Source organism: Platalea leucorodia (genome assembly GCF_965183815.1).
Source record: "Platalea leucorodia genome assembly, chromosome: 4".
In the NCBI taxonomy this organism is placed as follows: Eukaryota; Metazoa; Chordata; class Aves; order Pelecaniformes; family Threskiornithidae; genus Platalea; species Platalea leucorodia.
Genome location: NC_138826.1, coordinates 53,662,682 through 53,687,134, shown reverse-complemented (window position 1 = coordinate 53,687,134; position 24,453 = coordinate 53,662,682).

Sequence of the window (24,453 nt, the reverse complement as noted above, 5' to 3'; positions counted from 1 at the left end):
AATCTGTAGTAATTAATAGAAGCAGACAGTGTTCCTAATTGCTTCAGAAGCCAACAACAACATGGTGATATCACGTTGTGTCAAGAAACAGCAGAACAATTCCTGAGAAAACATTTTTTTCCAATTCATTTACGTGTTTGGCTTTTTTTTCCCTGTGTCTCCTCTCATTTCTTTTAGCAGAACAGCTAATACCAAGCTTGTTACAGCTTGGTATTACAGTTCAGTACATCTTCTCAGATGTACTGAAAGGGTATGGACACAGGCAGTGTTTGTTTTCACCTAGAGACAGTGATGTGCTCAGCATTTTCCCAATAATAAGTTGATTGCTTTCCTAGATGGGATCTTTCACTGTCCCTCCTAATGACTTAGTTACAAATGTACTGCCTTTCATGAGGCTACCCTGGATAGCCAAACATTGCCAGCTGTAGGATTTGGGAACTTAATGCTGTTCCCATGAAGGCTTGGCTTCCACCTATCTTCCATGGCTTTTGTGAAAGCATTGCCTTTGGGTTATCTTTAATCTCTTTCACACATGAGGTAACTTTTGTATGAATATGGCTCTATTTGTGAAAGGAATATGCCACTAATTTCCCACTCTTCCATGACGCTATGTTGTGGTCGAGTCAGATTTCTGTACCTCTTGCATCCAGACCACCAGACAAGACAGCACAAGCTATGAACTGGTGCTTAGCCAGTGCTCAAGACAGAGGTACTGGAATATCTTATTTTGACCTGGAATAGTAGAAGACTTGGACACGGTTCCAGATAACAAGTTTTCCCCAGAGATTTCAAGCCAATGTATTTGCAGGAAGCTAATTAAAAGTTTCGATGGGCAATCATGTAAGAAATCTCCTGAAAGCTAAAGTTATGTTCCTTTAGCCCTGGAGCACAAATAATATAATGTAAGTCTGTGACTGATCACAACTCTGCAGTGCATCCTGAATGTCTCAGTTTAAAATAAATTCATGCTAGAAACAAAATTTAATTTCATACACATCCAGACATATAATTCCAATATGAAATTGAATGTGAAGATACTGTACTAGAAGAACACCAACTTAACCGATGTAACTATCCTTTACTGTTCACTCTTTTGTCACACATTGCAATCTCTGAAGCAAATTACGACCTGAAACACAAGCTCCTGTTATCACACCTTAAGTGCAAGACTAGCCTTTTTTTCATGTATGGTAAAAATCATGTCATTAACTACTTATTCCCACCCACAGAAGAGTAAGGAAAATTCTTCAGGGATTTTAGGCTCATCAAGAAAAAGATATAAGAAACATGTCTTGATCTAAAGGATTATTTTATAATAATGTGGCTAAGACAAAGTCTCTTCTATGAAGTGTTTTACTGCTGTCTGCAAAGAATTCATTTTCAGCAAAAGGAAATGAGTGCAGACGCAGTAGCACTGCCAGGGCTGCTACTTAATGAATTCAATTCTCTTTGACCCTAGCGACGCCACTTGTTCGCTTGAGGGTCTGCAGATTAAAATAAACGTGCAAAAGAGCAAGAGAACCAATGAAGTCAGACTTCCTACACATTTATGTGCTACCTGCCCTCTTCCTCCACCACCACAACTATCTCAGCTAATCATTCCTGTTTCATCTGAGTCCTCACTGTACTGCTTCAATAACACGCAGTTAAAATCTGTGCTAAATGTACATCAGTTATCGCTTCCCAGTACCCGGGAGAAACTCCTGGGTTGTCGGCAGGTATTGTTCCGCAATAACCAAGGACCGCAGTTGCTGTAGACAAAGTCAGACTCTTTTCATCATCTTCACAGACGGGAGGAGGTAGATTATATTTATCAAACAGTTTTATCAATGATGATGGGGTGAGCATTGTTTGTTCAGTTTCTCTGTCAAATCAGCCACTTCAAAAAAAAGAAATACAAAACATTTGTTAGTTATAAATGCTTATTAGCAGTCAGCTGGAACTACATATGCTTAATGTGTCAGCGACCTGCCATCATGAAATGCCTCTTTGGGCCAGGACCTTGCACCAATGTCTGTTTACAGAGCAATCTCTTGTTTGCAGGATTTATAACTAGGAGTACTCTTGTGGCATGAGGCATCATTCAGATTGCATGACACAAGAAGTTCCTCTCACAATATTTGTCGAAGACATGGCTGAGGACTTCTTTTTGCCCTTAGTTACTTTTGTGTCTTCCTACGGTAATGTCCCATTTATAAGTAACTGCCTGTACGTTACTTATACAGTATGTATGGTATGTTCTTCTCGGGAGTGAATTAACTACAAAGGGTAAAGTATAAAGAGGCTTCACTGTGTTGTTCAATGTTTCCTAGCCCAATGGGAAGGCCTCACTGTACTGATCTGACCCAACATAGTTTTCTGTGGCAGAGATGTCCATATCTGGACTGTTCCCCAAGTCCCTGTTCTGTTCACCAAAGAGAAATTAGCATTTCTAGGGCATAATTTCTCTCAGTCTGTTGCTGACTTCTAAATTAAGTGAGCTGCATCCTGAAATGCTTGTGTCTTTCCATGGACAAAGTCAGCTGAGAGCAACTACGTCGGACCTCCTCTGTACACACCTTGTAGACTAGCTCCCCGTTATCACAGAAGGAGCTTAGTGAGCAAGCTCATAGGTCCCCCAGGGTGGACACTAAAGTTGGGTAAGATGAACCCCAGTGCACCTGGCTGTTTGTTCCTCTGTTTTCAGAAGCATTTGCAAACTGTGTTGTCTGCTTTTCATATATATTTTGGTTTCTTCTTACCTTGGCCTGGCTTTAGCTAAAAATGATATTTTTGTAACTGGTTTATGTCAAATGAATGCAACCTTTCCTGGACACTGAAAAAACTTGCAAGAGAATGAAGGACAGGACTATCCTTTGGGTTACTGAAAACTGAACTCTGTAAAGCATTACAAATACAGCAAGAACTTAGAAGTTTCAGGCTCCTTTTTTTCCTTTCTCTTCTCTCCACTTGATTATTTTGTTAGGGTTTTATTCTGTGTCTTACCAGATCAATACTACATCTAGTTAAATTACACATAGTGCTCTATAAGAAGTTGGAAAATGGGAAGGGAGCTAGGACTGCAAAGCTCTCACCCTGATGCTATCAAAACAAGCTTCCACCTCCCAAATTAACCTCCCAAATTCGACTTTATCTGTCTGTGAAAACACATAAGATGTTGCTATTAACCACTGCTTTGAAGAGAATGATACCTGGTCCTTCTGTAATGGCTCTTGACTCTAGATTGCGAAGCAGGTCTGTACCAATATCCCTGCTTCACCTCTGCTGTGCAAACAGAGGGAAGGCCATGGTCGCCCAGAAACTGTTGACTCAAGAACTGAACTCAGGAGTCCTGAACATTAATCCAATACACAATTCACTGCCTGCAAAAATGCCAAAACACTGTCTATATGAAATTTGCTACTATTTTGCTTAGGGATCACACAGAAGAGAAGTTGAATGAAATCCTTAAATGCTCAGTGGATTTCCTGCTAAAATCTTCATCTCTCCAAGCAGCGCTTCTTTCTTTGCAGGAGACAGATGGACATGAAGTAGAAATTTTCTCAACTTCTCTGACACTCACTGGGTACAAACAATGAGGTTCACTGTCGATGCAGAAATCTGCTGTGTGGGCAACCAGGGAATATTCCTAAGGGGTAAAATAGATATCTCAGAAAATCAATAAGCTTTAGTGTAGGGAGTAGCCACGGCAAGACAATGTGTTTGTGTAAGTCCAGCCTCCACAGTTTCTGCTGGTGGGCTCAAGTGGGAGAAAATTGTTTGTCATTCACATCTGATCTCATTAGCTGAGCTCCTGCTTTCTGAGAGAGGCTCTTCTCAGAGACAGATAGCTTGGGAAACAATGATGCCATGCAGAGTGTTGGGCAATCAGCAGCATATTATATGCATGTTTATGCCTTTGGATGCCAGACGAAATAATTCAACTGGCCTGATCCCTATTTGGCTCATTTGTTAATGTATCAATCAATGGCATTAGTCCAATGCAAGTTAGTTGAGAAGGAAGCTTTGCACAAGTACAGGGCTGAAATTAGGCATTTGGATAGAAATAATACAAGATAATAGATACATTTTCATCTGACAAAAATTTGTGCTAAAATTCATGGTATGCCACTAATCCATTAGACAGCTGTCTGTCATAGTTACTCTGGTGCCTGGCTGGTCATCTCTTGGTCCCTGTGTTGCTATAGTGTGAGCCAGGTGATAAATCTGAAAGCCTCTATATATGGTGGGGGAGGCATGTAAGCAGCTGTCTGGCCTTGCAGACATGGGGTTGGCACACCACCCTGTGCTGAGACGGTTCCTGGGGGTGAGCGGTGCGCACGCCATGAACTGCTGTCAGTGAAAAGGGGACTTATCCTCTTTCTGGAGGGGAGAGATAGGCCTGCCCTGGATGGAGGGAGGCCACTGTTCAGTAATAAAAGCTTTGGAGAACTGGACGCACTCTTCTCAGATCAGAGCAGACCTGCTAAGCATGTTAGCAATATCAAGGATAGTAAGAAGCTTTTGACAAAAATAATTAAATGTCTGTTAGAATTAGAATTATGTTTAACCAAACAGTAGTGAAATGGCTTCTACAGGGAGAAATTTAATATCAATGCCCCCAAAAATGAGGCAGTCTGTAGCTTACTTCAGTTTGCCAGAACCCCTTTCCCTCTTTCAAATAGCAGATCGAGAAGAAACCAGGGTATGTTAGTACTACTGCTCAAATACGTGAATCAAAAAAATGGTAACTGTAAAGAAAGAATTTCAACCCCTTTGTTCAAAACAGGCAGTGCAGGTTGTCCTATGGAGATGAAATGTGCTTTTTCCCTCTGCAATTTGCTTTGAAAATTTTAATGCTGCCTCAAATTAAAATATTGAGTTCTGCTCTGCTTTGAGAAGAATGTAGTGTTTATGCCTCTGGGGGTCCTGAAGAAAAATTGCTGGGGTAGGCTTTACATTATTTTGCAGTAACTGGGGCTGATGTGATTATATCAACACATCAGAAGTCTAAGAAGTATGACCCACCACAAGTATACTGACTTTGGAATAACTTCTCCCAACTTTTTTTTACATGTTTTTTTCCAATTTTCTACATACTAAGTCCCTACGTTTCACTCTAAACACCTCTAAGCATTTGAATACAGCTTCAGAGTCCACCTTGGAAGCTAGCTCAGGATAAACTGAGCTTATAAGTAAATTCACACCCTGGCTGAGCCAACGTTAGCTTAGCCAAACAGGCGAGCCCACAGGCAGAGCTCTGTTACAGACACAGCAAGGCTTCATTTCAAGGCTCTATCAGGCCACCGAGCCCAGGCTCCCACGTCCCCCAGCCAGGCCCAGCCAGCCGGGTGGCAGAAGTTCAGGGAGTGTTGTAGCCCCAGATCACTTCCTTATCAGAAAAATGAATCTCCCCAACAAATTGGCTGATCGCCACTACATGTAAGACCTCCGCTTCATTCACTTTCTTTATATTCTTCATTCACTAGTTCATATTGCCGCATCCAAATTACAGCCAAACCTTTGGCTACCAGACCAAACACAAGCATTAGAGATATAATTCCTTTCAGCAGTAGTAAGATAATACTTATATATACAGTGCTGCAAGGTGACAGAGTGATCATTTCTGCATACCCAATTCTGAAACGTTGCTTGTACAACTAGTGGTTTCAGTTGCACTCTTTATACACTTTAAAAGATGTCTTTGTTCAAAATGATCAGTTATGGGCATACGTAATACTTTTTTTATGGTTTAGTTATAGGATGCGTATACCATTATTCACCACAAGGTTCCTGTTCTTCTTCCACAGCCTTTGAGATATAACATCCTCACAGCATAACTAATGGCTTCATTAACAAACACAATTGAGCCACGCATACCTCCTTGTTAAAGGGTTATTTATTTTGTTAGGCCCTAAAACTGGTCCCTCTCATAGTTGTATTCCTTCAGTGATGAGTAATCAGCCACTCAAAATGTCTATTTATAGCCCTGGGGTGCTGACTTCATCCTGTGCCTGCATTCTCAAAACCTCTCCTATCCTCTTGTGGGAGTTCACTCTACGCTTTCTTATTTTAGCGTCATTGATAGTGCAGCCTACATGGCAATGGTCACTTAGAATAATTTATATAATCTTTTGGTAAGTGCTTATTACTAATACCTGCAGCAGTACAACTAGCATGTTATCAAAATTGCTTTACAACAATACATAATGTACAGCCACTCTTCCAAAGTGGCTGATAAAGCTAGAAAACTCTTACCAACCTGTCACCTGCTTTTCTGCAGCTGCTAGCCGGCTTTCATGTTGCAATCCTTCTCCTGTGTCTGTCCACCCGCTCACTTCTGAAAAGTGAGCTTGCAGCACTGCTGGGTCAGGCTTTGAGTTTCTGCACTTCTCTCCTTTCCCGTCAGTCATTTTGGATGGACTCCTTTTGCTTACATATTTTTGCACATGTTATCCCACTTCCCATTTTCCACAACACACCTTTTTTTCCCCTCTCATTTTCTTTCCCTTCTGAGCAACTATCCTGATTACTAAAACAGTAATTTGGTTCAGAAACTGTGGTGTCCTTGCTGCTGACTGTGTAACTGGGATATTTGTTTTTCAAGACTGGCATCTTTAGTGTTCTCTCACATAGGCTATATATTTGTTTCTGCACAAGGTAAAATAAAGGTTGCAATAAGCAGTTGATGGTTTTTCCAGCCATCAGGGTACCTCCAGGCTGCTCTGACACCGAGAAATCAGATTACTGTAAGAGGAGCGCATCTCTGATTGATTGCTTTCAATTCCCTTCACAAGGCTGAGCAACGCACACTGTCATCGCAGGTCCTTCTCTTGTGATGTGCCTCAACAAAAAAGCTGTCCCAGTTCAGAGGGCAGGTATGTACAGTAGCTCAAAAGGGAAAAAGAAGTATTCATCTCTTCATAACAGTTTATCTTTGAAATGACTACTAAACCTACGAGTTTTACAGCTGCACATGGGGGCCTCACTGGGAGGGTGTTTGACTGCGATGCAAATGATGCAAATGTTCCCTGTATTTTTCACTTGGGCAGTGAACAGATAAAGGTGAGGAGAAGAAGGACTTTATTTGGTCTTCATTTGAAAATGGCCCTTTTCACAATAACAGATTACAGAATCAATATTCTTCTCAGAACTACTACTGTGATATAATTTTCCCCCAAAGTGAAAAACCCTAACGTAGAAAAATTTTTGCCAGAAAAGTAAATGCTCATATCTTCATAAACCATGTACTGATGTGGTTTTATTTACCATAGTTGGTTTGACAACTACAACAGGAAAGGGTCCCCTCTATATTTTTGACTTTATTCTTTTTTAAAATGGAGGAAAATCCCACTATACTTTAGTTAATGAGACTAATATGACTGTGGCCATAGATACAGTTAAATTGCCTGTTCTGTTCCTTTCATTCCTCACTATAATGTCACCACCACCGTCACTTATGAAATTTTACCTAATGCGCAGCTACCTCAAACAGCTGTCTAAACAGACATTTAAACTACTGCAGGGCTAATTCCTCCCTGCTGTAATTCCTTTGCTTACAATGACTTACCTCCAGCAGTGATTTGGCATGAATCACACACCTGACATTTTTGCCCACAAGTGCTCCATCTACTTACAGAGATGATGTTTCAATTAGAAATTTCTAGCAGGTCAACCAAACAGAAGTGCATGAAGGCCGACAGAGTAAATTATCCATGTTGTTAGATCCAGCTGTTGGAGCTCTCAGTGGGGGACTTAGCTGCACGTATTTTGGTAACGTTAATGGGAATCACACATTTGTCTTCCCTAATATCATTGACATTGTGCTCCCCTATGGCTAGAACTGAGCAGACCTCAGAATTTTTATTTCCATGGCATTTTGCAAGCCCTCTGAGCATGTTGCCTGTCACAAGCATTCTCTTGCCCACCTCTGTCTGCTCTCCCTTTTCCTTATACATTTCCTAAATCCTCTGCCAGTTTTATACTCTCTGCCATTTATATATCACAGCTGCACATAGCAGCTCCAGTTGCAATTGGAATCCTACAGTGTTACCCACTGCACACATAATAAAGATACTAAAATCAAAAAGTGCCATGTAAGTAGACAAAATACTTACCTGAGAGGCAGAGATTGATGGCAAATCCAGATTTGCTGCTCTTTAATGTAATCTATCTATCTGATTAGGCTAGTTCTTCCTCACAGGTATAGTTTCCCCCAGGTCATTCTCCTTTCCCAGATGTTTGTTTCATGTCTGTTTTCATGGTTTTTCTTCTGTCTGTACACATGCTCTGCCAGTAACACTTGTATCCAGTTGTTATTCTAATATCTTTTTTCTTTATTTTCTATACCTTTCCCTAATGCCTCCATTATCATCATGACGCTTTCTTCAGTTCTATCAGTCAAAATATCCTCCCCCCAGCCCTAGCCTTCATTATGGCTCAGTCCTAAGAAAAAATAGGTAGGCAGATAGATACACATTATACCTTTAAAATCTTATTAATGGGGTTACGAAAATCTGGTGACCTTCCCTTGCTGGAACTCAGCACTGACACATTTTGGGGAACTGGAGCTTGGGTCAATTTTCTTCCTGCTGCTCTTTCAGTAGGCTTTTCTTCTTTTTTGCCTGAACACAAAAGCTACGATGATGGCAGCTGGGGACAGCAAACTAAGACCAAGAAACAGGTTTTGGGTTGGGATTTAATAATTGTGCTGTGTTTTAAGGAGTAATGGGGCAGTTCCAAAGTCCTTGGTTAGTCAAATCAATAATGAAGTCAAAAGGAAATAACAGACTAAGACATGGGATGCTTACAGTAAGAGCCACAGAAATTGGCCAACATACATTAACTTTATCCTCTTAGGTGAAGGTAGGCCTTGGAAAAGTGTCTGTCAAATAATTGTTTTAAAACATGGCTATTGATGCATTCTTATAGCTTCAGTGGTTGTTTTGTATTTATCACATTGGCTTTGCTTTGGGTATACTAGAGAAGGGAGTGGGAACATTATGGCAGGCAGAGGTTGAAGACTGAAATAGATGGAGCTACACTGCTGAAAGGGCACTGAAATCTGTCCTTTCCCCATCCTCAGGCTAAATTTTATTTATGGTCTGGACTGAATACTTTTATGAAGTGCATAAAACCTTCATTAATGCACTTCCTGGCATCTTCAAGAGGTAACTACCTGGGGAATGGAGACTGTTGCACCTGAATTTTTTATAGGGTTTTTTTTGCATTTTCTTGGAATACAATCCCTACTAAAATACCCACCTGTTTAAAGATTGCATATCTCTCTCTTTTCTCAGTGGAAATTCTTCTGCCAAACTTTGTTAAACAGGCTTCTGAAGGTCGGGAGAGATTTGATCTAGAGACATTGGAAAAGCCAAAGTACAGATGCTAAATTCTTAAGCAACACATCTGACTAGAAAATAAAACAAAAACACACCCAGAAGGACTGAATAGCTTAAGGGATTAGTAATGGATTTGCACATCTCAATCAGTGGCTCAAACACAGTGCAGGTTAATAACAAGGGACCTAAATACACGCAGTCTCTTCTCTAGGGCTGTTGTTATGAGACTTCACTTAGTGAAGACACCTGGGCACTAATCCCATTAAGATTCCATGCATTTTTAACATTTCTTCATTAAATCCACTGTGTAAATCCCATCTGTGACTTTTTCTGCTGTTACCTCACTACACCTTAGTTAATCTAATTTAAGCAAGCTCAGCTACCCTGTGACAGCATCCCATGCCCCCTGAGCTGTGTGAAATAGCATCAGTGGGATCGCATGGCCACGGAGAGAATTACAGACACCCACGGACCTCTCTGGGACCAGAGTCAAGCTCTAAAAGGACAAAATGAACAACCACCAACAGAGAAAAAAATTCACGTACCTTCCTACAAGGTTGTGCAGAGATTGATTAGATAATGGATCAAATACCCTCCTTTCTCACTGAGTTCAGTGTTTACAAAGCACTGTGAGTACCATTAGTGCTAAGTAGTGTGAGTACATACCTGTCACAGCTGGGGATGTTGCTAAGTAAAGTGATCAGACAGAACTGCTGGAGATATTAATGGAGCTGGCTAGATAATTGAAGACATTTTTTCCGCTAGAAAATACCACCTCATCAAAACACGAGCAGCTTACAGAAACATGTACTTTCCAGTATAAGTGTCCTCAGAATGTAAGAGAGTGGCGGATCTACTTAACATAAAGATCTGGACCGTTTTGTATGGAGCTGAAGAAGGGAGTTTGCTTTTTTCAGTCTTTATCTGCCTATGATGCCTCTCCCAGCTGTTGGCAAGTGACTGATTGGAGTTTGCGCTTTTTTGCAGGGAAAAATTTGTAATGGTTCATTTTTTTGGAAAGGATATTGAAAAAACGATTTTTGAAAAAACGAAAAAGGATTATCTTTTTTTTTTTTTTCACTAAATAAGTAGTTTGTTTTTCTCTGCAGCCCTAATTATTACCCAGAACTCAGTTGCTAGATTCCTTCCCAAAAGAACAGTTAGAAGCTTTGGAAGATTTCTACTTGAAACAAGACCCCCCTCAGCTAATGCCTGGTAGGCCGAACCATGCAATCCTTCATCACTCATGCATTTCAACAGTAATTCTACAAGGAAGACGATTGCAGAAAAGGGTGTCATGAAGATGTCTCAAGCTGACTCTGTTGCATGTCTTGGGCAGTTTTGTACTCTTTCTCATGGTTTTCAACACAGTATATGTTCTTCTGTGGGAAGAGAACTAAGACCATTTGGGCTGGATACCCAAGGGAATGGACCGAGTCAGCTAATTATATGGGATGGTCTCCAAATAAAGGAAGAACAGATCTATATTTATGTTGGACTAGATGAATACATGAGGGCCTTTCTTTTGATTTCAATAGGCTTTGGAAGATGCCTCTGCTTTGGAAATCTGCCTAGTACAGTTGATCAGTTGGCTTTTCAAAAAGGTTTTATTGTATTTCAGAGAAGCAAGAAAACAAACAAAGCCCCCTGAAAACAAACAAACAAAAAACCAAACAAAGATAAATGAATAGCAGAATAACTTTCCAGAGCAAGGAATCTGGATTTCTGAGTCTGATCTCACTGTGGTGCCTTTCATTCTACTAAGCCAGAAGCAATAACTCAGATATTTGTATTTTTACTTTCCAAGATTTAACATTTTTTTTCTTTATTTTTTTCTTTTCCAAATATACCCACTTACCCAAATATGAAACATCTTTCTCTTAGCCCCCTGTAAATGCCAACTAGGGCAATTATCCTAAGCTTGAATTGATGTGTGATGTTTCACTTGCAAGGAGACTAATCTAAGCCTGCCAGGCGCTGCATCTAGAAGCATTTATAGCTGTCAAATCTAATGAAAGTCAAGTGATTGATCTTCTAGGTAGCAGCTGCAGCATCCTCCAGAAACTAATTTAATATGAGACCTGTGGCAAATCCATAGAAATAACGTTGCTTAGATGCTCATTTTACTTCCCATTTTTTCTTTGGTTTGTTTAAACACAATGGGCCAAGAGAGGATAATAAGGCTGTAGAAGCAGATGTGAGAGAAGAATTTGTCCCAACAGGTGTAACACTGTTCAGAAGGAGCTGGAATGGATTGGACATTCAGAGAACCTCATCTATTTTGAGGATTTTGTGTACCCACCACCCCCAAGCTGCAAATATGTTCCTGACAGTTTTTTGGCTGTTTGTCTCATGCATAACAGATGCTGCAAACAGTTGTATTGTTAGTAGGTTGTGGATCCAGTGCTCCTGTAACTCCTGAAGAGATCACTAGTAAAAATATCTTGTTATTTGTTTTCTCCTGTGGGTGCTCTCAGTTTCGGTTTATTAATATATGCAATATAGCAAATCATCTGTCAGGTTGCAGATGCATTTAAGACTCTCCTGTGATCTGGTCTGAACTGCCTCCTGCACATGCCAGAGTGTGGGTGATACACTACAAATAATCAACCCAGACCACAGGACTTAGGTACTGTATGAGACACGGGTCCTAAAAGTATCTTGTTCTTTTCAAGCACAAAAACATCCTGCCTGTGACCCTGTATCACAGTGGAGCATCATTTATATTATCAGTGTATGACAGACAATTTAAAGATCAATTCTAAGTGTTTTAAATCCTTCATTCTCTTGAAATTTGCTTGCATATTAATTGCTTGTAGAGTAAAGCTAACGAGCCAAAAATGGTGTCATTTAAATTAAGGATTTCTCCAATATAATCCTGCTGTTTTGAAAAATGAAACAAGGCATTTGTCAATGTTTCTTATTCTCCTGGGTTTTTATAGTGGTCCCCAAATCTAAGACATTCATCATTTTCTTATTTGCTGCATAGTTAACTCTACACATTTAGGGCAGTACTAATATAGTGACATTCAAAAAGAGTGAAGCTGTCTGGATATGTCTATGCAAAATGCTCACATACCAATACACTGTCCTGCATATGTGCAGGAAGACTTTTTAAGATGGTTTCTAGAATGCTGTTTTCCATGTGATTTGAATAGTCCACAGGGATATGTTGTATTATCAAATCTAAACTGCTCTTGGACAACATTAACCTGTGCAGGATAGGTAAAAAATGAAAAAAAGGAAGCCACAAGCCGCCTCTGTTGGTATTGTTTGAGAGGGTAAGAAATGCTGTCAGGTGCATGTATCTTCAACTAGGCAAAACCTGAAGTATGTTTTAAAGAATAAAAATTGCACCAGTGAACTTTTATTGGCAAAGGGTTCAGGAGAAGAGCAGCTGGGATTACAAGGACCGCAGCTAACCAGAGAACGAGAGTAGAAGAGAAGAGGCATGGGTGAGATTGATATGGACTTGACAGTGGGGGGAAAGATACTGGTGGATCTGAAAGAGGGATCTTTCATGAGCTGGTGGGGAGGGTCTCAGGTGGGAGAAAGTGACTGAAAGCATCTCTCCAAGGTGGGAGCATGGCTGAACCATTCTTCTCCCTTCCTCTGCTGATCAGAAATCTGGAGGCGTCCTGGCTAGAAAGCAGACAGACTGATCCACTTTTATTGCCCACAGCACACATGCTGGTGCCTAGAGAAGCCCACAGGCTGTGTGTGGGAAATTGGCCTGCAGTCTGGGGGAGACCTTCACCTTCACCTACTCTGAACCTGCTCATATATAAATAGGCTGGGAGACTTAGCCTCAGGATCTCAGACACCTCTCCAAGAGCTCCAGACAAGTTATAATTGTCTTGTATGTCTTTGGGTCTTGCACATCTCATTACCTTCCTCCCACGAGAAAGAGTATGGGGTATTTTATCTTTCAGAGGTGTTGAGTGAAGAGAGAGCGAGCTAGTCAGCAGAAGGAGAGATGTAGCAGCTATTAAGGGCCTGATTTGATGTCCTCTAGTAAACTGCTGGCTGTGATGTGCCTACACAGCAGCAAGAACTGTCAGTCAGCAAAGATCAGCTTCTTTTTTTTATGTCTTTACTGTTAGTACTAATAGCTCAATAGCACATAACAGCGAGGGAGTAGTGGAAGAAGTGCTGGAAGGGGGAGGAGGAGGAATGCATGTTGAGGGGAAATTACTGTAGAACAAGAGAGAAATAAGAGTTTCCCCCAGTTAGGTACCACGCTCCCTGCTGATACACCTGTTAAGATCTGAGAGTGTTGACCAAGGCTGTACCTGTACGGTTATATACAGCTAGACCTGAGCTCAGCCTGTCACTGCTGTAACCTGCACCAGCGCAGAGCAGACCTGATTCAGAAGCACATTCATGGCAGAGCTCAGGTGCCTTCACACAGACCCATCCTCCTCTTTCCCTGAGAGCGGACAAGGCTTGAGACAAGAGGCCCTGCGATTCCCCCCGACGTGTACCAGAGGGCTTGGGGCAAGCTGGTTTGCTGCTCCTTGTGCTGCTCCATGCCTAAGACTGAGACTGAGATGCAAAACTCAAGTCTATCAAGGTCCTATAACAGAGCTACCAGCATGAGGTAGTCAGAATGAATCTTGTCAGCCAGCTAAAAGGGCACCTTCAGACCAGAGGAAGAACTTCATTTGCTCAACTTCAGAAGACAAACACACGCTTATGAATTTTAGACTGACTAGATTTGGTATTTATATTATTTGGTATTTATATTATTATCTAAAACCAGGATCTTCACATTCCAGAGCTCAAGACTGAGATGTAAGGAACTGCATTCAAGCCCTAATGTTTGCCACACCTTAATTGATAAGTTTATAAAAGAAGGAATATCTATTACGCTGTTTGTTGCTGGTCAGTGGAAATATGCCCTAATGGTAGAACTGGCCTCTGTTCACTAAGTGAATAAATAAATACCATAAAACTAATTTAGTAGTTATTTAGAAAATAATTCAAATCAATCCAAATGTTATCTACTCATTTAACACTAACCAGTGGCACAATGCCCAGCACAAAAAGCACACCTCTAGACTCATATCTCTAAAATTAATAAGCATTAATTCTGCATTAACGTGCATGATATTGGCTGGCTGCATTGTTTTTCTGCTGCACTTCTCTTTCACGTTTCATCAAAAGAGCCGCAAAAGTAATTGAAAAATAACTTGACGATTTTAATATATCTTCATCAAATGAGAGTGATGTAGTCACTGCCTATTGTGCTGCCTGACAATGAGGGCAGACCTCTGATGCTAAATCTTTCACTGTCAGCAGGATAAATCATTTTACAAGCTTAAAGAAAAGAAATAGACCTAATAACTGTGTAAGATATTTGCACAAATCATAAATATTCATTTGAAGATCTCTCTGATTTTAAGAATAAAAGAATATCTGGATTACATTTACATATATTCATTTCATATATTCATATATTCATATATTCATTTCCATATTCTAAAGCCCTATCTTCCATACATGTGTGTGACATTGCATACACATTTAAAGAAGCCATGCACATAACTATTTCATTGCCTATACAGCAATCAAGAACTGTTGCAAAGTGACATTCTTGCAGCTGGTAACATTTAATATTTTTATTTCTATGCTTAAAAAAAAATTATTTTCCCATCAGTCAGACCTACTAATGAAAAATTCAGATTCTGGCATCCATGCATAAACACGTTGCTCCCACTAAACTCCATGTTATTTCCTATTTTCTGAATAGGAAACACGGTACTGAGCCTAGAGTTACATTCATGCGAGAAAGGAAGAAACATTTTTTAATTAAGTATATGGATTTGAGGCAAAATGCTGGATACACTTGAAACCTTGAAGAAATATGAGTCTGTATTTTGATATTTATATTTGCTATCTGTATTTTATTTTATTTTAAGGATCATTTTAGGAATTTGACTGCAATTCAATGTGCAGAAATAAACTGCACGTTCTTTCTCTTCCATTAACTTTTTTTTTTATCCCTCAGCCAGCTACTTTTTCTTCTTTTTGTATAATAATAACAGGATGGTACAAGTCTAAGAAATAATGATCTGAAAATGCAGGAAATTGAGGGCAATTTTGTGAAAAGCAGCTGGAATTCTAGATCTGTAATGCTGGCACTAATTTGCTCGATTTTGTATTTAACCTGTCGATCGTCAGAAGCATTTGCTTTTCTTCAGAGAAAAATAAAACAGCTCATGAAGTTATTACTAAGCTGACAGCATGAGAGAATTTTGAAAAAGTTTGCTGATTAAAGTGCATCTGAAGAAACTATGCGCTCACTCAGTTAATAAAGATGCTGCTGATGTGAATAGAAGTTACTGAAGCTGGCTAGCCCTGATGCAGCGTGGAACCTACTGAGGGGACAAGTAGAATAAAAAAGAGAACGGATAGATCTCCCCACATTACACCTTAATCACAGACTTTACTATATCTTATGCCAAGGTAACTTTGAAAACAGAGAGCCAGCCAATGTGAAATATTAAGCCTAGGGACTTGGATGACATTTAGGAGGTCTTAACATGGATCCACGAATTTAAAAATTGATGTGGGTGTTGGCACAGCAGTCTTTAAAGGTTCTCAGCCTAGTTAGTGTGGATTGGATTCTGATTTTTTAATCATGTAAGTCAAGGATAACTATTTCAGCTAAGTTACACCATGGTTTTTGTGACATGGTTACATACAATATATGATTCCTCAATTATATTCTAAAAGTTACAAAGATCTTGGAGGCCTTATGCAACATTTTTAGGACAGAAAATGATCATTTATTAATAGTGATGGGGAAGACACCTCCACTCTGCATCAGTTAACTTCTGGGATTTTCTGGTACTCTCATAAATTGCAGAAAAAAGTAGTTGCTAGTGAAGACGAAAACTGACCTAGGTATAACACTAGTTGGATTTGAGGTGGCCATTCTTTTATTGCTTATTTATATGGAAATTTCACATTTAAGATCCAACTCAGAAAGATATGACCTTGCACTGGCAGTTATCCCATCAATATCTTAACTCCATTTATTTTACTGAAGTTTTACATTTACATTATTGTGCTATCCACAGAACACTATCTATATATCAAGAGAACATTCATCAGATGAAAATATCTGCTTCAAATTTGTGCAAAACAGGATTGTATTTCAACAGTGGCCCTATCGTTCAATTCTGAAATACAGAATGACAGCAATCCAGGCAGGAAGGAAATTCAGGAGCGCATCTATTCCCACCCCTACTCAGAGCAACCCAAGTGCCACGTTAGATTGGTTTGCTCAGGGCCTTGTCCACTCTAGTGTTGAATCATTTCAAGGATGGAGATTTCACAGCCTCTCTCGGCAACCTGTTCCAATGTTTGACCACTCCCATGGTGAAAAAGTTTTCCTAATATCTAACTGGGATCTCCCTTGTCACAGCTTGTGCTTGTTGCCACACATCCTGTTGCTGTGCACTTCTTGAAAAGAGTTTGGCTCCACCTTCTCTACAAGCACCCACTAGGTAGGTGTAGACAGCATTAAGGACTCTCCTTGACCTCCAGGCTGAGCAGACCCAGCTCTCTCAGCCTCTCCTTGTACATCGTGTGCTCCAGCCCCGGCCAGCTCGGTGGCCCTCTGCTGGACTTACCCCAATTTGCCAATACCTGTCTTGTACCAGGGGATCCAAAACTGGACACAGTACTTCTGTGCGGCCTCAGAAGTGCTCCACAGAGAGGAATAATCACTTCCTTAGCCTGCTGGCTACACTCTTTCTTATGCAGCCCAATATGCAGTTCATCACTGCAAGGGTGCACTGCTGACTCATATTCATACCAGATGTAAAGAACATATCCAGGCTTGTCTTCAGCAGTACATTCCAGAGTAGTTCATCTGTGTATGTTTTGCACAGATCTATGTTCACCCCAGCAGCATTACAAATCAGCCTCATAGAAAACAGCTCGCTTTGCAAGCCCTGTACCTCCAGCAATGTGACTGTCCTAGCCTGAGCACAACGCCTTTGAGAGCTTGTTTGGATTGTCCTGGTGACACGGGCAGCAGATCTGTCTGGCTCCTGATGAAGAGCTGTGCATAGACCTCCAATATAAAGGCAAGAGACTCCATACCCTGTAAGCAGATAAGAAGCAGAAATAGAAATGATTTTTCTTTTCTTTTGAGGGAAAAAGTTGCAGCAACTTGAATGCACAAAAGAGCTACTGCAATTGGTGTTTACGTGTATGTGTATATTCTATAAATATAGATTAAAAAATGGAAGCAGAATCTAATAACTAGACAGAAGTGGTTAATTGATTTGATTCAGCCAATACCCCTACCCAGTTCTGAACATCTGTTAGAGAACAAAGGCTGTTAAACCTGCAGATTGCAACCGTGATCAAGTCAACTCAGAGAGGAACTCGACGGGCCTAAAATCAGCTTGTTTTCTAGTTGAACTTTGAACTTTGAGGCAGTCCCAGCATAGACAGTGAGCACTCAGGAGCACAGGCAGACTGCTGCGAGTCCCGGTTTGTGCTGTATTAGCCCAGCAGGATCCTGATCACATCTGGGATATCTGAGCGCAAAAGGGATTTAGCCCCTGGACCCGGGCAATTGGCACCCACTCCCCATAGCGTTCTGCTGCCCACGTCTGCAGATATTTCCCTGCTTTGTCCCTGCTTTGTGCAAGTGTTATAATAGAAATGAAAACCCAAAGAGACTGGAACGCATTCAGTCTTCTGCACTGTATGTTGCAAGTCTTGATTGTAATAGCTCCTCTTAGGGTGATGGTGCGTATGGAAAATTCAGGTAAGTTGAAGCTTTTTAAGCCATTTATAATTCAGCACCTCCCAGAAAGGTGGTAGAAAAAACAATTTAGAGTGATTCATGGTTATTCACATTTGGAAAAATTTCTTTTCTAAGTTAGCAGTAAGACACAGGTATGACAGCAACAGTGATTATCTACCAGAAAAGGAACAGCTGAGATGACTTCTCTGTTTTGAATGAAGACTTCAAACAAGACTAGATGGAAAATACACCCGTTGAGAACTGATGAGGTACAACTGGATGAAACTGTATGGTGTGTTAGACTTACGGTTAGACTACAGGATCTATGGAGCTATTTGTACCGTTAAGTCTGTAAAACAAAATGATATCTCACATGATGGAAGGAAAGAGTTATGAGTTGTGCTGCGTGTCAGGAAAAGGTCTGGGCAGCTGTAAAACATCTGTTTGGAAAGCTTCCTTTACAACCACAAAAAGGTTAGGGTTTTTTTCCCTCTGTCTAAGAAGACTAAAATACGGTATGGCAGCGAATGAATGATTTGTTCCTCCCTTGTTCTGAACCACGTCCTGACTTTGCCAGAGAGGATGAGCGTGCTGTAGGAATTCTCTTACAGAAAAAAGTAAAAAATCTTTCCTGTATGAAACATCTATGCTTAAATAGTTCATATAACACATATTAAAAAAAACTCATAAGAACAGAGAATAAACATCAAAGTTTGCAGAATATTATGCAGCCCCTGCAGGACACAAAAGCAGAGAATCATCATTAAACACGTATTTCACTTAACCAGTCTGGGTCTGGCCTGTGTTTCAATTCCCGTTCCTGTTACAAATGACAGAAAGCTGCTATAAATAGCAGCTGAGGAACTTCTGCTTGGACTTTGGAATTAATTTGTCTGTCCAGGAGTGACTAGCAGTTCTGGGGACTACGGGGCTGTCCTGGCTCTGACTGGGAAGAAGTTAATTTTCTTCCTGGTGCTGTGTTTCCTCTCTACCACCTTCTGGTTTTCTTGTAGCATTTTAGAGCTCATGTCTAATAACTTGTGACTGAGAGACCTTAAGGGACCTTCAAATAAGCCAGGACCAAGGTAGTGCAGCTCTGCTGCGTAGGAAGGCAGAGGTGGAGGGGCCATCCCGATGGGGGCTGTGGGGCTCAGCTCACTGCTATGGGGAGGAGTCTGAAGGTGTGGGTGGGACTGAAGAGTGTTTGTAACTCAGGGTGGTGGGTGCTGCCGACCAAATCTCTCTTGGGCATGAGGAAACAACCCCACCCCTCCACCACATCAAAAGATAACAAATCCTTGATAACCTGACATGCCACGTTTGTGTTTATCACAGACTCCTCTCAGCTACTGTGGAGGTGCCTCTTCTTAAGAACAAGATGTTTCCTCTGACCTTACCACTGCAGACAGGAACCATGCTGCAACGTGAGGTCCATACTGCTGATACGGGTCCTGCAGCCGAGCCACTATCAGGTCTCCATGTTGATGTCCTGAATGGTACCACCCAACTGATAGGGTGCAGACCTGGAGCCACAGGTCGGCCTCATTAGGCCAGGGAGAGGTAACGCCAAGGTTGGCACTGGTTGATCACTCCTTTACTTCCTCTTGGGAGAAGAGAGGTGCTTGCAGAGTTGTCATAGTGGGCTGGCTGGAGGGATAGCAAAACTGGAGGTGCATGCTCCTGGCCACCAGACTTATGCCGCAACATCTTAGCTGGCCCTTGGCTGTCATGAGGACATGGGCAAACGAGACACAGTGCAATGGGGCTGTCAGCTGTCCTGTGTGAGGCTCTCTGCAAGCTCTGTGTGCAGCTTGGGGACCTGGAGGCCTCTGGTCCCTCATGGCCAAGGCTGGCTCCCCTCTGGCATTTGCATGAGCCCAAGGTTTCCAGTCAGTTTCCTCAAATGCAAACTGCATTGTCTCTTACCTCAGGGTCACCCTGCTGATTTGGGCTGGACCCACCAGAGAGCTGGCACAGAGTGCAACAGCCTGCATGCTGGGCACTGTCTCGCTGTGCTTATGGACACAAGGGCTCCTCTTCCCCTTTGTACACTTCCACTGGTCGTGGCCCACAAGCTTTCCCAGGGGTAGTTGTGGTTAGCTGGACTGCTGTTTTTCCCAGCTGCTGGATTTAAAGACAGTGAGCAAACTGACAGAATAGCATTCGCCATCAGACTTGCTTGCTCTGATTTTTCTGCGTGCAGTGATGCTCCACAGGGTGTAGATCTCTGAAGGTCATACATATCAAAAGGTTTTTTTGCTGGAATTCATCTGGATCCCTATAGAATACTATAACCTACTATTGTACGTGTGCTTCAAAATATCAGGCAATTTCTAAGTAGTTATGCTAACAGATCAAAACAAGATGGAACCATCTGAAGTCACTAGTGAAGTCACTAGATCACTTGAAGTGCTAGTGCACTAGCAATAACAGAGTGACTCATTAGTTTCTGTCAATTAAGCCTCTCCCAGTAAGACTCCACATTAGATATGACAATAAAGATAAGCAGAAAACACACCAGGCCTCCAAGGCCTCTCCTCTCATCCCGGGAACCTGTGAATGTCCCCAGGTAACCCCACCCTGACAGACAAGCACTTGTCAGGGAGAGATCACACCTGGCTGAGCCCTCCTGCATGTACACAGCATCATCTTTGTTACTCCAGTGAAGGTTCAAATCCTCAGTTGCTTTTCTTTTCTGCCCCCTCCCCGCCCATGTCTTTGTTACGTATGTGTTCAGGCCTTGAAGGTACCATCATGTGTCATTGCAGGGCAGGAGCTGGGGCCGTAGTGTAACCTCGCAGCTGTTGCATTTGCCTGCCAGGTCTCCAAAGGGCACAGCTCTGTTGGCAGCAATGGGATTGTTATGATTACCTGTATCAGTTGTGGAGCTGGCACGAAATATCCTCAGGCAATGATTTGTTGTGAGAGGGATAAAAGGTCAAGGAACTTTATAATCTGACATGCCATAAAAACATGACTCTGCACATGAGGTTGACGTCTTTCATAGCATACCTAAATGCAGGCGTAGCTGCTACAGATAGCAATGCCTATGAAATCAGAGACTTCTGAAATCAGAGTTGTTAAATCATAATACTTGATTAGTGTTGAAGTATGGGACAATGAAGGGAGGCTTCTCTGCACGAGTACAGGTGCTGCAAGGAAGCCTACCAAGTAGAGGGACTGCTGTTGGAAGTGTAAAGCAATGCAATACCCATCTCAATGAAGCAGTTTTGGCTAAGTCACGCTCCCTGACAGCTGGGACCAGCTCAGAGTGCCCCGATGGACAGTTAGTACAGCTCAGCTGAGTCTTGATGTGTTGTGGACAGCCCTCCATCCACCCTGCAACTAAGGGGTTTTTTAGAACCACATAGAAGCCCAGGGTGAGGTTCCTAAACTGTCAACATCTAGGCACTCAGGTGCTCTAATTTCCCAATCAGTCTAAGCACTCACTCTGTATTTAACATTTTGCAGGCTGTCTCTATTAAATAATTATTGACCATAAACTTAAAAGGGATGCTTCAGCTGTAACATTAAAATAAGTAGGGATGTCATTCTGCAATATGGGAAAGCAAAGGCTGCACTGAGTGATCCCTATAGAAATGGCTCTGAGGATCACTGTGGAGAGAAGTTGGAGCTGTGGAAGAGACCACACGGTTTACTCCTAACAGTGGATTTCCTGGCTGAAACGCTGCATGGAGATCAGTCTCGCACACTTTGTAACAGCAGCTGTGTTTGATATTCTGCACTGAAATAGTCTTGGAAGATTTCACTCCTTCATCACTGTTGCAGAGTCCATGTACAAATTTTACATAGATGCACAGGGACAATCTTTATGGACATAACTTCTACTAATTTCAGGTGACTCATGTATCTGGTGGAAAATCAGAGAAACAAAACCTTATGACTGGCGGTGTCAGTTTTACCTCTCTGCTCATCAGTCAATATGACAAGATTGAAATATTTTATGGCTTTAGGGAATTTCAAAAAAGGAGAAACCTGATGGTTGACAGTGCTAGCTAAAAACATTCAGAACCCTGTGGATGTACGTCCCAGTTCTGATGCATTTAACCAACACATATGACCTCATCAGCATATATTCCAAAATGTCACTATTTCTTTTAGTACATGCTGCCTGAGATGCATTTGAAGGGGAACAGTGTTGTGATTGGCTCCAGTTGAGAAATCTTCAGTTGAAGGAGATGTACATGCTACCATCTTTTACCAAGCTGAGAAGAGAATGGTGAGCCTGAAGTGGACGTGGCAGGGCAGGTACAAAACTGTCAAATTTTTTTGAGTCATTTAAAGCAACAGAAAGAAGTCACTCACCTAGACAAGAATAAAGATGGGAGAAGCTAAGTTGGACACAGAGGCAGAAGGAGCTGGACTGAAGCAGCCCAGGAGTGTGGTGTCCAGCTACCAAGCTGCATTTTCCTCAAACCAGAGAGAGACCCCAAACTCCAAATTTAACATTGCTTTCCTGATAGCAACTATCCATGAAACCTGCTGGTAAAATGTGCACTCCATCTGCACCGATAGCAGGGCCAGAGATCAGGACAAGGACAACCTGCTGCTAGGAAAATCTTCTCAGAGCCTGTGGCAGAGATCTAGGCAATAGCTACAGGAATCTTTCGGTATTAGCTTTCCATGCCTGTGTTCATCCAGTTCAAAATGCATCAGCTGTAGTCTATGTTCTGTGTTGTAACACCGATAAGGGAAAACATTAAAGTTGGTTGGAGGATTTGGCATGGCATTCTTTAAACCTGTGCTCACTTTGTATAATGTAGTTATAATTTATGCTAATGTAGCTAGTGTAGTTTTTCTAATAACTTAATAAGAAGGGGTTTTTTTTCCTGCAAGGTGCTGAATAGTCTGTTTTTCCTTAAGTCATTGCAATTGAGGATACCGTACCCTTGCAGGGGTGGGCCCTATTTTCCAAGTACAGGCAGCATTTGAGGAGGGCCAGTTTCAGTTTGATTCCCCTGGATTAACATTATGCATGCTGAAAAGAGAAGCTAGTATAAAATGCAATTGAGATGAGTTAAGAGGATTGGACTTTTCTTTGCTACTGTATTGCTTCTGTTTTACACCTTGGCCATTTCATTTGTAAATGATTAATTAAGGTCCAAGTGATTCGATTAGGCAAATGTGCTGACTCAAAACATAATAGGAAGTCAAGAAGAAATGAAAGGGAAAAGGCATAGTAAACAAGCAACGCATTTTGTGATACGCTTATTTCTGCAAGGTCAAGGTAATAGACTTTTGTTAGCTTGCACTAAATGCATATGGCTGGAACTGTGAAATAAATCTTAGAAATCTCTGTGTTCAGACTAATACAGATGTTCAGAATAACATAGAAACAGGAGTCACTATGCCTCCAAACATACTTTGTATACCTGAAGTAATCAAAGTGAAATCTGTTGAGAGAGGATAGATTTTTAAGGATTTCGACCCTAAGATATGAAGCGATGGCTTAGGTCTTCTGACTGCGAGCAAGAGAAAAATGTTGAGCATCTCACCACTGAGAGATCCCCTAAATCCTACCTGGGCATCAGTATCCCTGTGTTTCTCGTACCCTCACTGACTCACTTGATCACCGCCTGGAAAGACTCCCCCATCGCCACTTGTACGTAGTGATAGGGTACACATCTCCAGAGCATATTTGCCATGATTTTGATCCCCACCTGGCCCTGCGTAACTGGAACTTGGAGTTTACTGATGGCACAGGCAGTAGCTCTTTAAGGGCAGCTTACAGGCAACACAGGTGAGAAGATCTAGGCTTGCTGAATTTACTTCTTTTTGGCTGGTAGACTGGCAATACTGCAAAGAAAAGAAAGGAGGGGGCAAATCAATCTTATTATGCTGGCTTTTCTGGAGATTGAATTAGAAAGAAGCAAGTACAGAAGCTGGTAACTGTCATTACTCCTTGTGAGTAATCTTAACTGCTCAGGTGTTTCTTGGAGGGGCATCTCTAATCATTAACTTCTTACCATGGGTCATGGGAGGTATATTTGGTAGTCAGCTCCCATGACCAAACTTAAGTTATTGTAAATAATAAAACAAGAACTGGGACCTTGGTAAACTAGGGAAATTCCTGAAGGACTGCTTTATTTCAAAACAAGATTTGCATGCAGGTTCTCCAGTTGAGTTGAAGACATTGAAGGGCCTCAGCTGAATATATTGTAGGAGGTTTTCAATAGGAATAGTGAAGCCACTGGATGTTTGAGGAAAAGAATGTAAAAATGAGTAAAATAATTTGTGGCCACTGAAGGGAAAATTGAAAATATTAAGCACGCCAAAATGTTTTCATTCAAACTTGAGCTATTTATTTCACTCTGATGCTTTCATATTTCTTAAGCTCAC